General features: G+C 34.3%; 1 protein-coding gene across 7 annotated transcripts in view; it reads left to right on the top strand.

Moving 5' to 3' along the window:
* The window catches only part of cno (canoe), a 199,279-nt gene that overhangs the window by 90,659 nt on the left and 92,239 nt on the right, over positions 1-16,381 (top strand). The window lies entirely within an intron of this gene.

Here is a 16,381-nt window from a genome sequence, read left to right as displayed (position 1 = left end):
AAGTAACTATTACACAGAAGTGCAGTAACCATTCCATCGTTTTTATTCAACAGTATTTAAATTTTAAAAAGTGGGGTTAGGTATTTTTTTTTTTTTTTTTTTTTTTTATCAATTTAAAGTTTCTCCACACATCTAAATGTTTTTCACTACACCGAATTTTTCAAGACCTAATATCCCTACGAAAATTTTCCTACCTAACCGGGATTCGAACCTGCGACCTCTCGTTCTAACTGCCTGCACTTAACGACATGGCCGCGAGTAGAATATTTAATTCAGGCCCTAGAAAGTATTTATAAGTTTTTCACTGTTTGGGAATGTTTACCACTGACGATGTACTCGTACATCGTTTACTGTATTCAGTAAATCACTACATGGTTCTCAGCCTTGTTTAAGGAATGTAATCATTGCTTACTATACGATGTAACTATTACCCACCAAATGATGTTCTGAATACCATGTCTGCAGGACTGAGTCCCCCAAGAAATGTAATGAGAACACAGAAATGAATTTTAGAAGGTGATGCAATAAATCCATCCTGGCGATGTACTCATTCCATTATTTGATGCATTCTCTGATTTGAACTATGTAATTATTACATCAAAATGAGGTAACTTGAAAATTACTGTACTGTGCAGTAACCATTGCATCAATTTCGAGACTGAATACAGCGTTTTGAAAATCATTTCTTTCAGTGATAGTAATTTCGGTCAAAACCCTCCAGAAGAGTGAGAGAGAGACGTGGTCCCTGTCATTTTCTTGCATTTGCAATTTGTTGCGAAAGCGAAAATGCCTATAATTTTGAAGGCTTAATAGTTCTCAAGACTAGTTGATCTTGGAGCAAATCCATTTGAGGAGTTTTGAAAAGAATAATAGAGTACGAGGGATCTGAATTTGGTAATTAAAATTTGAAATCCTCAATTTTGAATTTTCAGAGTGAAAGCTCAACTTTTGCGAGATGAGTAAGTAGTCAAAAAAGTTTAAAGTTACCATTCAAAAATTTAAATAAAAGTACGAAAGACACTTGTTATCTTTTTTGCCAAAAACTAATAATTACTAAAATGAGATCCCATCCCCACATTTTCTTTGGGGGGCGTAAGGGCCGTAATTTTGATCAAAATTCAAAAAAAAAACATTTAAGTGAAGTTGCATATCGATTGTTACTGAATTGAAGGCACTGAGTTGGAATATTAACTGATTTTTTTCGATTTGATGCCTCTGGCGACCCCCTCCCTCCCCATTTCTGACCTTGAACACGTGTCAATTTTTTCTCACAAATTTAACGAATACATATATCTATCAATTTTTCATGTAACTCCCTTTTCCATCCTATCTTTCGTTTTTTTAAATTCTCGAAACCATTGCTCTTTGAATTTCTGAATAGGTAGTATAGTTGAACAAAATTTTATCATTTTTATCGTCATTTTTCTAGACACAATAAACATTTCTTATCGCAATTTTCGCAAGAAATTGTTAAAAAAATTTCAACGAAATTTTCCAAAAATTTAATTCGTCTTTCAATCAATTCGGCATATTTTGTAAACTTTTCCAATTATTTAGTTCAAAATTTGCGACAAGATGGCTGACTTCTCCGGCGCCGTCGATTTTTCAGTATCTCGGAAAGGAAACACTTGCGAATCGCGTTACATTAGACGATGAAATTTTCGCGTATCGCGTACCTACCTACGAGTATATTGAAGTTGCATAGCGAGAGGAAATTCGGAGCGATATTTACGATATTTCGGTTCGAAAATTAAATTCTAAATTATCGAAGTTTTCCATACACAGTAAAATGAATGAGATATCTTCTCCGTCAATGAGTTTTCTCCCCTTCTTCTCTCCAGCTCATATTCGAGACGATTACCTGCAAAAATTTACTGAAAAGCATAACGTTTGAGAAAACTCCTACACGACAACGTTTCCTTTCACGTTATGCTTCGAGGTTTTTTTCTCTCGCCCGAATAGAAAAATACGTATACCGTGCAATGGAAAAATTATACGTATAAAAAAAATAACGCCGCAAGGAAAGATATTCTCAAACGTGTAAGATTCCTACCAACGATTACGTTCATTTAGCGAAACTATACTATACCTATGGAAAAAATACTAGGTATACAGTATTTATTTATATAGAAAGTTTCTCGTTTTGACTGCTGCTGCGTTAAGACGACGTCGTCGTCGTCGTTGGGACGCGACATTAACGAAGCGCCGAAAGATAACGAAACGAACAAGTAGATGGGCTGCCGATATCTTCTTCCTACGTTGTATTAAAATTCAAGGATGATATAATGAAAGAAAGGCTGGGTAAAAATATAGTACAAGAGAAGCAGCCTTGAAGAAAACACTGGCAACAAAAAGCAACGTATAGAATAATATTTTAATACCAGCGGAGACGTTGGCGACCTACAAAAAAAGGGGATCTTTTTTGGAGAATACTTTCGTATTTGTTTATTTTTACGTGGAAATAGAGCGAATGACTAATTAAAGGATTATCTTGGGATTTGCTATTGAGTTGGAAAATTTGATACGTTTTTCCTTCTATTTTTTATAAGGGTCGGGTTAAGTTTATTTGGATGCGAATTTGAATTTATAAATACTTACTGAAGTTCGTTTTAGATCTTTTTATGAAAACATTAACGAAGCTGGAGACTCCACTACTTTTTCAGTGAAAATGATGATAATCAGTTCCGAAGCTAATATCGACTGCTTCGAACCAAATTCCTCTGTTCAAAGTCATTCTAGAGCCTTCGGCGTGATTTTCGATTTTTCCTCAATTTTTTAAGTTTTCCAGAAGACACTGAAATAAATTTGGGCAGTTCAAAGTCGAGTTGTTTAGGCCTCTTGATCGTCCCTGAAAAGATTGATTAATCATTATGGTCAAAATTGGAATTCAAAAATGAGTCGATTAAAAATATCGACTAGTGAAGATACAAAAACGTACGTAAATTTGGTCACTTTGTCTAAAAAAAATGATGAATAAATAAATGAATAATTAATAACAAAAAACAAAATAAATGATTAGTACAGATTTCAAAAGATCGATAGTTTTTGAAAATAAAAAAAAATCTGTTTTCAAAAGATTGTTTTTCAAGATGAAAAATGTTTTGTTAGTTTTTGGTAAACAAAAAACAAAGAAAAAACGAAACCATACTCGTACATTCAAAGATAATTTTGTTCAAGATCGATGAAATAAATCGATTAATCGATTTTTGATCGTGAGGTTTATTTTTGTTTGGAGCAAAACCGATCTTTTATTTTGAACATTATCGATCACACGATAAAAAATTGGCTGCAAATGAATTGATTTTCGGTGTTCGAATAATCGATTTTCGATCATAACTGATTTTTATCAGGGGGTCAAATTTTCAGGCTGAAATTTATTTTCCATTTCGAACATAATAGATTACATGTGATCGAAAATCGCAAATAAATCGATTTTCGAGGTTCGATTGATCGATTTTGGATCATGACCGATTTTTGATGGGAGTGTCTCGAAGCTAAAATTGATTTTTTACTTCGAACATGACCGATCATATGTGATCAAAAATTGCAAATAAATCGATTTACAAGGTTCGATGGATCGATTTTCGATTATGAGTGTTATGACTGATTTTTCATCCGAGGGTCAATTTTTCGGGCTAAAATTTATTTTCCATTTCGAACATGATGGATTATATAATGTGATTGAAAATCGCAAATAAATCGATTTTCGAGGTTCGATTGATCGATTTTCGATCATGGCTGATTTTTGATCGGAGTGTCCATTTTTGAGGCTAAAATCATTTTTTACTTCGAACATGATCGATCATATGAAATCGAAAATCGCAAATGAATCGATTTTCAAGGTTCGATTGATCGATTTTTGGTCATGACAGATTTTTCGTCCGAGGGTCAATTTTTCAGGCTGAAGTTTGCTTTCCATTTGGAACATGATCGATTATCGCAAATGAATCGATTTTCCAAGTTCGATTAATCGATTTTCGATCATGGTCGATTTTTGAGGTTATAATTGATTTTTTACTTCGAATATGATCGATCATATGAGATCGAAAATCGCAAATCAATCGATTTTCAAGGTTCGATTGATCGATTTTTGGTCATGACAGATTTTTCGTCCGAGGGTCAATTTTTCAGGCTGAAGTTTGCTTTCCATTTGGAACATGATCGATTATCGCAAATGAATCGATTTTCCAAGTTCGATTAATCGATTTTCGATCATGGCCGATTTTTGGTTGGAATGTCGGTTTTTGAGGTTATAATTGATTTTTTACTTCGAATATGATCGACCATATGAGATCGAAAATCGCAAATGAATCGATTTTTAAGTTTCACTTTCGATTGATCGATTTTTGGTCATGACAGATTTCCTATTTTTGTTCTTCACCGATTTAAATATTTCCGTTTTAGGAGAAGAGACGATGGGAAATTTTGAGCTGTCCAATTTTGTATGAATGTAAGTAGAGGTGGTCAGGCATTTGAAATTTCAAAAATGGGACCAACTTAAGTTCATTACGAGTACTTACATTTAATATTGGTCAAATGTGTTGTATAGATCGTATATTTCATAGCTTTTACACTAACTTATATGTACTCGTGTCTCGTATATGGTTCAGTAGTCAGTACGTCGCGCTTACAAATTATTATAATCGAAAAACCGACGTCATCGATCACCGAATTACCTATATATACGCTTAAAATACCTGCATAGATACGCGCGTAAGCATACAATACACACGCACACCGCATTTTGTATAGACGTAGACCGAATGCCGATGCCAATGGAGGAGTTGGCGGGTACCCGAAACGATATTTCAAAGAATATAAAGTTTCAAGGCGAACGTCGATAGGAGCTGAAGCGATTTTTATTTATTTTCTCTTTTTTCCCCTTTCGGGTTCTTTTTTCAAAGGCAACGTAACATTGACTTACTTCACGAAACAGTCGCAAAATGGAAAGAGGGGAGGGGGAGGGTAAATTTCGTCAAGTTACTTGTCTCCTAATGCTACGAGCTGACCGTATGTTTGAGTTTGAACGATTTAAAATAATTAAGGGATGGAAATGAGTAAAAAAAGAGGGAAAGGGTAAGAGATTTCCTTACCTGCCTGATGGTAAATTCATTTTGGCGGCTGAAGTGGAATCTGAGCAACTACTTGAGAATATTGAGGTACGATTTGAGTAATAATAAGTGCGAAAAATTGACGCAGATGATACGATACGTGTATGCGAGCTTTGATTTGGCGGACGTTTAAATTCATTCTGTCACGTTATTCGATGATAATCGCAGGGTACCGAGAGAGTCATCATTATTAACTCGTTAATATTGTAACGAGTCGACGATTCTGTTTTCTGCTGTTTGCTGTGTTTAATGTACAGGTATTGTGACGTTGAGTAGTACGACAGCGCAACAATGACATTGAAACTGGGTGCACTTTAGCGAATTGGTTTTTTTTTTGCTCGTGTAGTAGGTTTTTCTTCTCTTTTTTCATTTTTTTTTATGGGAGTTTTATTACGTGAAACCAGCGGGTGACTTTTGACGTAAACAATCTCACTCGTGTGTCAGAGAAGGATATACGAGTAAATAGGCTCGAGATTTCGATAGAGAGAGCGCTTAATTAGGTAGGTATTGAAAATAGGCAGCTTATTGCTGTGAAAAAATTTCAATCTCATCAACTTCTGTGTCTTTTTTGGAAGCAACTGAGGTTGAAAATTGATCGAAGCCCAAATTTTTAGGTTCCTATACTTCAAGTTGATCAAATTTAGATTTTTTTTCAATGAGAAATAACTACGATTTGAATTCGTAAAAATTTTCCAAAAAAAGTAAGGTTATTTCAGAATTGAAAATTTTACCTAATTGTGTAATTTGAGATGCTCGTGAGTGAAATTACATAATTTAGTGCCTTGATTGGATGAAAGATGGGGTAGCTTATCTTTGACTAGGATACAATGATTTTATTTGAAAAATACCTAAATAAAAATTAAATATCTACCTGTTTCAAGTTGAGTCGCTTCGATGCCATCGTCATATCATCGAGTTTCACTTCCATTTTTTGTTTTTGTTTTTGTTTTTTTCATTTTCCTGCTTTTAATACGTATCGATTTAGTTCTACTTTCATGTCGACGTTTTTAATGTATTTTATCTGTAACTGACGTGTGTTAAACGTATTGGTAATTGATTAGCGTTTAAATACGTCTCTCGTGTGTGTCTATATTCCATCCTACATATATGAATTGAGACGAGACGAAAGGGCAGGATTGATGGATGTATTTTACCCCGCAAACGTTCTCCTTCACGTGTACATTCTGGCCACGAGAATGATGCAAGCTCGTCGTAGTATATGGTTTGTGATGTGCAACCATTTACGATGTTTCACTGACAGTTCAGATATGGGGATTGGGGGTGAGCAGATGAGACGAAGAGGTGGTTAAGTAGATGAGCGTCGAGTTAATGGTTCATTGGCAATGATTACAGTGTAAAAAGAAGCAGAAAAAACCAAAGCTCTCGAGGGTGTGTGCTGTGTATCGTTAATCTAATTTAAATTACTCTATGATGTCGCGCGATACATACCTTGCATGAGGGTAATTTTATTATCGATGAACTCGTATGCAAAAATATGATATTATGATGTGCTACGTTTGCGACGAAAACGATATGTGCATGTACTCGTATATGAATGTGAATGAAGCCGGAAACTGTATCTGTGTGCCAGATAAGCTTTGCGGAATTTTTTTTTTCAAGTTGTGATGTAAAAATGAATCCACGTGTACGTGTGTTTTAGAGATTGCACCGTATGTATAATAATAGTTGACTATTCAATGATGCTATATTAGTTCGATGTACTATTTTTCAAGTGAGATGATACGTTCACGGTTCAAGTGCGGCTGTGCAAAGTGTTAACGATAACGAATTGATATTCTTTTGTTGTACCCATATATCGAGCAGTAAAAATACTCAAAATAGGTTCCATTGTGTACCATTCTGTATGTAGGTACTCGTACTGTATTCAAAAATCGGAAAAAAAATATGAAAAAAAATTGAAATTCTTTCTGCATGGAACAATTTAAAGAGGATATGCCTTTCAAGTTTTAGTTAGTTTGGTTGCTCAGAACATCAAAATTTAAGAAGTGCATTATAAAAAAATGAAGAATTATTTTTTCAAATAATCTTACAACTTCAGAGGAAGGGAGCTCAAAAAGGGGGTTGAAAAAATAAGGGACTATTCAAGCCCATGCAGTTTTTAATTTTTTCAAAGTTGTGAAAAATTATGAAAAAACGATGAAATTTCTAAATAATTTGATGAAATTGAGTAGAAACTGCACAAAAAGTTGCCTTGTTAGCAAAAATACACATTCAATCGTAATTTTCGTTATTCACCAAGATGCCATGAGTCACAATGTGATAAAAATGATCGATAGGATGTATTCCTCAACATTCGAGACATCGTGACTTCATTTTTTGCGAAGGGGAGAGGGGGGTAAAAACGAAATTCTCATCATCTATCCAGTATCTACTTGAGTGCCTCTGCCTACGTAGGTGATGTTAGTTATTCAGTGTAAATTGTCATCTGTGTGAAAAACCATCTCCCAAAAAAATATCAACATGATATTCTCATTCTCTGCGTCTGTATGATCAAATGTCTGAAATAGCAGTTCATTTTGGAGAAAATCGTGTCATTTTTCAAACCATATTTTACACCTGAGGATAACATTAAATGACTCATTTGGACCAGTCTTCATCCACCCTCGTCCATCGTCATCGTCCCATAGTCCTCGCAGTCATTCTCAGTATTTATAATCCTTTTCTGGACCCAATTGACGATATTTATCGTTCAATTAAAATCGAAAATTTCAAGCGTAGGTGTAGGACGAATTGTAATAAAATTTACGAACAAACGCGTCTTTATGAGGCAGAAAATTTAATAATAAAGTATAGAACTAGCGATACGGCTCAAACAGGGTTAATGACGAAATAAAGGCGAAATGAGTGACTGTGGTGGAGGAGGGGGGGTGTTCAAAAGCAGCAAAAATCGCAACTAAAACACTGCAACGTTGAAATGTGGTGTACCTACTCGTACACTGTACACTTAGCCTTTGCTTTGAGATTAAAGACGAATATAAGGCAAGTTAGTGTAGGAGTAAGACTGTGTAAAAGTAGCGTACGGATCGCGAGAAGAATGAGAAAAGCTAAAACAAAAACAACCCAAACGAATATACTACGAACGCGAAGCTCTTCGAGTTTGCTTTTTGTTAGCTGATGATAATCATTGGGTTAAAACACAGGGGCAGGGTGTGTACGAGTAGAACCCGTGTAAATTGGTAAAAACAAGTATTACATTGAGAAAATGAAGCAAAACCGCCGAAAAAAGAATCGAATATGAAATACAACACAGCGCGGTACCACAGCGCTGCTGATATGCGGTATTTTCCCACCAAACCTCGTGTTAAAGTGGGTGGTTTTCCGCGAGACTTTCCAAACGTTTAGAACGCAGGAGGCGAAGTTGGGAGGAAATGACGCGTTTAAACAAAAGCACATCATATACGTCTACAGAAAGAGAAAAAAAAATAGACGTTCGCCTCACATATCGAAACGTCGAAAAGGCTGCAGAGCTGGCAGGGAGAAGGAAAAATAGCTGTTAAAAATACGCGAAAATTTAATATTTGTTTCTATGCTACGTTGCCTTGTAGATAGGTATAAAGCTACAATATCGGCAAATAGTGTGAAGTGTAATTTGTTTCTTAACAAATATAATTTTCCTCGGCTTTATTGTTGGCAAAACATAATATAAACTTTACTCGCGCTACCTCGTACCCTTTCTCCAGTTCGAAGATTTATTGGGTGAAAAAAGAAAAGTTTACAGTGTGCAATCTTCCTCCTGTCCTTACGATCGGATGTATGTGTGTTATGCTTTTCACCATATTATAGTTTCACGTACGTAATCGATTCTTCGTACGAAGATGTGGTAGGCTGTAATAAAAGAATACCATATTACGATACACTACACACTGTGTCATTTATGTGTTATTTTCTACCTTTCTCCCCTTCCCCGATCCTTCGGAAAAGCCACCTTGAAGCGTAGACTGTCGAAGGAAACAAAGGGTGTTTTAATTAGTGATTTTGAAGAGACAGAATTTTTTCCTGTATCTGAAAAGGTTAACCCGAAAGGGTAAAAAACAAGTGCTCGTGTTCGTTTCGATATACTCGCTCGCTCTAGTGCCTGTCGTAGTTCGAAATAGTCGAAAAATCTCTATTTTCATGTTCATTTTACTAAATGAACAATACTGATAATATTGAATCATTTTTTCACATTTCGATTTTTTATAAAACTAGAAAAATTATATTATTTGCTTCAGCCTTATTTTGGATTTACATGAAGAAAGCAAATTGGGAACAGGTTATTTGGTGCCTGGGTCAAATTGTACCATGATGACTTCTTGATTGAATAACCGGATAAAATTGCAATAAAAGTGTCGAAATCGTGTTTTATAGTGTCGAAAAAGAGAAAAGGTCTAGTTTTCTTCTGAAGGGTAAGGGGGAGTATAACATCGTAAAGTTTTCCAAATTAGAATTTTAATTATTGTACTCTACTGGAAATTTTGCAAAATCATAAATTGGAGAATAAATTTATGTACCATTACAAAATTATTGAAAAGTTAAAAAAAAATTAATTAGAAGTATGATTGGGTAGCTCATTTTTATGCACTGAAAATCCAGAATATGTGCTCTTGAAATACTAAGAAAATGACACTTAAATGAACAAACAAAAAATTGTGCTAGAAAATTAGATTGTGGGTAAAAAAAATGAATTTGAGTCATCACTTCTTTTGAAAATTGAAGATTCCTCAAACAAAACAAATAAATTTGTGAGCGAAAATTGTGCTGAAAAATTAGATTGTTGAGTTATCGTTTTTTTTTTTTTGTTGGAAATTGTGAATTCCTCAAAACGAGTTAAATTGATAAATTTCAAATAAAATTTCATTAGATTACTTGAAAATGTTTTTGATTCTTTTGTCTTCAATTAATTTATGTATAGAACCCACGAAAAAAATTTAATTCCTCATCTCTTTTGATCTAGATTGATTTTTTTCCAATCAGAAAGCAGTTCAAAAGGTGACACTTTTTGACAGTTTTTACAAAAGTTGCACCATTTGAAAATTTTTACAGAAGATGACACCTGCGACAATTTTTGACAATTTTTACCAAAATTGACACATTTTGACAATTTCTACAAAAAATAATCATTTTTGACAATTTTTACAAACATTGACTATTTTTGACCAATTTTTACAAAAATTGACACATTTTTAAAATTTTTACAAAAATTGACACTTTTTTAAAATTTTTACAAAAATTGACACTTTTTTAAAATGTAACTGAAATTGCCAATTTTTGACAGTTTTTACAAAAGTTGCACCATTTGAAAATTTTTACAGAAGATGACACCTGCGACAATTTTTGACAATTTTTACCAAAATTGACACATTTTGACAATTTCTACAAAAAATAATCATTTTTGACAATTTTTACAAACATTGACTATTTTTGACCAATTTTTACAAAAATTGACACGTTTTTAAAATTTTTACAAAAATTGACACTTTTTTAAAATTTTTACAAAAATTGACACCTTTTGATAATTTTTATCATAATTGACACTTTTTACAATTTTTACAAAAATTGACAGCTTTTGACAATTTTTATCATAATTGACACTTTTTAACAATCTTTACAAAAATTGACACTTTTTGACACTTTTTTACTTAAATTGACGTCTTTTGACAATTTTTACAAAAATTAATTGACACTTTTTGACTTACCTAGGGTGTCTAACAGGTACTGCAGGTGCTGCAAGTACTGTAAAAGTACTGCATTGCAATCCTTGGTACTGCAAATACTGCAAAGTATTGCATTTTGCCTGCAAAGTACTGTATTTTTTCTCAGAATCATTGATCTAAAATTTTTTAAAAACCTCAAAATGAATTAATTGGTGAAAATTAAAAAAAAAAAATGTTCATTTTGTACCTCAAAAGATGGCAACACTTGTTAAATTGATACTTGTAAAAATTAGGTGCGTTCTTTTTACCTCAACTTATTCAACTGTTGAGAAAAGTTGAGTTTTGGTCGTTCTATTTACTCAGTTGAAAAAGTTGTTGACAACGATGACGTCACGGATTTCAACAGATTTCTGTTGAGTGCGTTCTTTTTACGTAAAATTTAAACAGTTTAACTCAACTTTGTAAACTGCTCCAGAGCAGTTTACAAAGTTGAGTTGAATCAGTTGAGGAGTTTGTTTATGTTTATCTGATGTATTACCTCGTGAATTTTGTTCAGCACTCTGGTGAAAGTCAACAGTTTAGTGTTTTTTGTTCTTTTTGGAAAGGAGTTTTGTTGGAAACCAAGTCAAATTTATTAATTGTGACGTCGTCGGTGTTTCAACTCAATTTTTTAAACATAAACTAGTTGAAAAATTATCCAACAGTTGACGGTAAAAAGAACGCACCTATTTTATTTTTATCAACAAATTCAAACTGGTTAAAAAATATATTTTTTTTCTTGAGGGGAGGGGAGGGGTCGGTGTAAGCTGGATAAAAAAAATAAGGTAATGCAAAAGGTACTGTAAAAGTATTGCATTTCTTCGAAGAAATTTTGTTAGACACCCTGCTTATGCAAAAAATTGAATTGTCTACATTCTTTTTTCATTTATTCCTTCCTTTAAATGAGTCATTTTATATTCGCTCTTGATTTGATCAATCAAACAAAATCGTTCAATTTTTTAAGAACGTGATTGAGCATTATTCGAACAGTTTCAAATAATACAATTGAAAAAATGTTACTAACTCCAAGCCCAAAAAGTATAGAAAAACACATGTGATGAACTGATGATACATATCAATGACAATGTTGCCAAATTTCGCTGCGTGACAAAATATATATGATACTGTATTTTCGTATACGTTACGTGAACATAATATCGTGAAAAAAACACATAAAGAAAAATCCCTACCCCCCTCCCCCCGCAAATATTATCGTACTTCATCGTAGACCAATATACCAAATACTATTCTATTATTACGAGATACTATACTATGCTTTTCGAAGATAAATTTTTCGTTTAGACTTTTGACTGCAGTGTGAAAACACGCACACATGAAAAAAAACCGTAGGTAAAGCGAAGAGTTTTCTAATATTTTTTTTCTTCTTGTTTTGTTCGCAGGTACGTACATATAAATATCTTTCAAATACATACCTACACACAGTGAGCATCGTCGGGGCGACGTCAGGTTTTTTTTTTTTTTTACTTTTTCAAAAGTGTGTCGGATTTTTCTCTCGAGAATTGCGATGGGGAAGTAGACATAGGTAAGTTAGACCTTTTTAGTGGGACGTCGAAAGAGAGAGAATAAAAAGGAAGCTTTGTGTACCGCCACCAGTAGTATACAGACAACGACGACGGTGGCATGTGGCAGTAAAGAAAAGCAGGCCGATTGAAATGGACGAGCAGACAGGCCGAGTGCAGGCACACGATGCGATGGATGAAACACTCGGTCTTGTTGACATTTACGCCAGCCTTGTCGTATAGTGTTTTAACGCAAACAACACAGGATGATTAAATTGCGAGAAAAACGTTAACGTATATAATTCATTAAAACTTTCGTTGCTGGTCGTTTTTCGGTGGCGACGGATTTGGAAAAATGCTCGGTACAAACCGAGTATAGTCTACGACGGCGACAGTTTTCTGCTAAAATGAATGATCAAAGTATATACTCCACTCCGAGATGGCTTAATGTTACTTTAATTATACGCGTTGAGCCCTTTGCCCCTATTCTCTTCATTATGTCCGCGTGTTTCACTCGACCTATATTTAATGATGTTGTTTGAGACGATTATGAGTCGTTTTGGTTGTAGTGTAAGGGAGGAAGAGGAGGAAATGATGGGTGAGGCAGATGGTGGATGGATGACCGGGGAGGGGGGTGTTTGAGTCTCACGGAGTGATGAGTTTTGAAATTTCTGGAGAACGAAGTACTAATGTATATTTGAAGCTTTTAATCGAATCGTGGGGGGGGGGGGATAAATTAGGGAAGGTTCGGGGATTGTCAAAAGTAGATACCCAGGATGTCTACCAGGTCTCAAAAGTATCGAAAAAGTCGCGATTTTGAAAAAATGTCGCGAAAGTCGTGAAAAAGTCGCAATTTTTACCAAAAAAAAAGTCGCGAAAAAGTTGCAGTTTCAAAAATAGTTCGCAAAAGTGAAAAAGTCGCGATTTTTACCAAAAGAAAAATGTCGCGAAAAAGTCGCAATTTCGAAAATAGATCGCAAAAGTGAAAAAGTCGCGATTTGGAAAATAGGTCGCGAAAGTCGTGAAAAAGTCGCAATTTTTACCCAAAAAAAAAGTCGCGAAAAAGTTGCAATTTCGAAAATAGATCGCAAAAGTGAAAAAGTCACGATTTTTACCAAAAAAGAAATGTCGCGAAAAAGTTGCAATTTTAAAAATAGATCGCAAAAGTGAAAAAGTCGCGATTTTTACAAAAAAAAAATGTCGCGAAAAAGTCGCAATTTTGAAAATAGATCGCAAAAGTGAAAAAGTCGCGATTTCGAAAATAGGTCGCGAAAGTCGTGAAAAAGTCGCAATTTTTACCCAAAAAAAAAGTCGCGAAAAAGTTGCAATTTCGAAAATAGATCGCAAAAGTGAAAAAGTCACGATTTTTACCAAAAAAGAAATGTCGCGAAAAAGTTGCAATTTTAAAAATAGATCGCAAAAGTGAAAAAGTCGCGATTTTTACAAAAAAAAAATGTCGCGAAAAAGTCGCAATTTTGAAAATAGATCGCAAAAGTGAAAAAGTCGCGATTTCGAAAATAGATCGCAAAAATCGTGAAAAAGTCGTGATTTTTACCAAAAAAAAATGTCGCGAAAAATTGCGATTTTTGAATATTAAAATTCAAATTTTGGTAGACACCCTGATATTAAAAAAATCGTCTACAAGTGTTTTTTTGGGGATAGCCTCTGTTTCAAAAACATAATATTCGTGATGTAATCACATCCCCAAACCTCCTCCCCTCGATCTAAAAATACGTTTATCAATTTCTGCTTCCAGTGAGCCAATTTTACTCCTCACTTTCTACCGCTGTATCGTTATTGACTTAATTGAACCGAAAAACAAAAATTTGAGAAAGAATAACATACATAAAATACGACCAAGAAAGAAAAAGTAACAAAAAATTCACGAATAATTAATGAACCCGGTCCGAAAACAAAATTAATATGTAACCATATACTAAACTTTTGCTAATTCGATCCTTCGGCTATTTTTAGTCTTTCTAAACTGTGCTGTTTCGAAACAGCCTAATAATATAATTTTTCGAATCACGACCACCTCGTTGCTGACGGCATTACCGTTGGGTTTAGCGCAACAAAACTGCTATGAACTATCGTAAATCGATTCTTTCTCTACAGTACCCACCTGTCCTTTAACTAATTGAAATTTAAGGAAATGCGTACTCGAAGGTAGAAATTTTTTTTCCAAACCATCCTACGCAAAATTCCTTCGAACAGAGCAGCAAATCGACATTCCTTGTAGCTTGTTCTCGGCAGCGTGATGAGTATTCATCTGAATGGAAAATGCTATAAATGTGCGGATATGGTGAAGGTATTCGATGTACGATATGAATATTTTATTCGACCGTATTGCCTAGGAGATACGAGTTTGATTTTTATTGACAATATCGCCGCATTTCTTCTTCTACTCGTACCTTCGCCTACGATTTGCAGTCAAATATACGTAGGTAAGGTGACAGTGTCACGATGAGGTAAATCTGGCCCTTATGGGAGCTTTTTGTATAATTAAAATATGTACATACGTACGAGTATATGAAAAAAAAAGTAAGAAAAAACGCGAACGTAATATATTTGATATGGGTGGAAGCTTTTTGTGTGTTGGAATATTTAAAGTATGTACATAAGTTATACGATAATAGATTGATAGGATCGTTTTGAAAAGAATGAAAGTGCTATTTGGTGTGTGGCCGAGTCGAGTCGACTAGCGCAGAATAAACGAAAACGAGAGGTAAAGAAATACATACATAGAAGTGTACGATATAACGATGCATAAATTTGATCGATTCGTAAATTTCTAAAATTACTTGGAAAAGTGGTAGGTATTGGTCAGGTCGAATATGTAGAAATATCGAACATTTTATGGTACGAATGTGTGCAGATTTTTATCTTGTTGGAAAAAATATTTGCCTGCCTGCTTCGTCGTCGATGGAATTTTTGACGAATTTTTCCATCAGAAAATCCGACGTATTACTTTTTTTTACATACGAGGTATCTAACGAAGTGGAAGAGATTTAGAATTTCAAAACTTCGATATGCTCACTTTGTATGGTTTCAGTTTCGAGTAGGTATTCGTGTTACGAGTAGTACATCTACAATCTACATATTTCTGTACGTAGGTATTTAATTTTAACCCAGTTTAATGTGAAAATTAACCCTTGAAAAAAAAACAAAAACAAATGTGACGGTTTCCAATTATACGTAGGTATCGTATTGTTGCGGGTATGGTTATAAACTTGACATGTAGTAGATTGTAGATTTTTTCCTGTTTCGATAAAAACGAACGAAGGATTCCATATTCACCTGTGTCTTTCTGTCAGTGCTTATGGTTAAGTAGCCTATCGTGTCTGATGGAAATAAAGCTTCGAATATGAGTGGCGTATAGGTTTTTAAGTATGATGCTCGCGATATTCGAGACAAATGTTTTTTTAATGAGGTGAAATTTTATAAGCGAGTTTACGCTTAACGTATGTATGTGTTTGTGTACAGTAGCAGGTGATACTGTGCGAATGAATATTTTACCGAGGTTGTAAACATTGAAGGTTATCCTAAGGACCTTTTTTTTTTTTTGGCATGTTGGGTAATGCACGAGTGTGTGTGTGGGGGGGGGGGGTGAAAATGAGTATTTTTGGAATTTTTATGACTTTTTTGAAAGATTAGGATGGTGCAGATGAAGTGAAGATGTGGTTGAAGTGATTTCAAAGTGACGAGTGAGAATACAAACGTGTCACTCGTGTAAGTTGTGAGTACTTTTTTTCGTTTAGAAAATTATGGTTTGAATATTGGGATTCATTTTTGGATCTAGAAATGTGATTTATGGATGATTGAGTTATTCTTGAATTTTGAGTGAATCATTTTTTGCGGAATCTTGTGATTTGTTGTTCAGTTCGAGATCAATTTCTTGGGCTGTGGTATTTTTTTTTTTTGTGTGAATCGATGAAATTGTTTCGAAATGATCTTGAAAGATTTTTCAAGTAAAATAATGTACGTTTTTTTCTTCGAAGGTTATAGCCTAAGGAGAGGGCGGGGGGGATGCAATATTTTTGTACTTGGAAAACTCAAA

The sequence above is a fragment of the Planococcus citri genome, chromosome 2 (assembly GCF_950023065.1).
Source record: "Planococcus citri chromosome 2, ihPlaCitr1.1, whole genome shotgun sequence".
Classification (NCBI taxonomy): domain Eukaryota; kingdom Metazoa; phylum Arthropoda; class Insecta; order Hemiptera; family Pseudococcidae; genus Planococcus; species Planococcus citri.
Note: the sequence above shows the minus strand (reverse complement) of the source record. Positions and strands in the feature narration are given on the sequence as shown.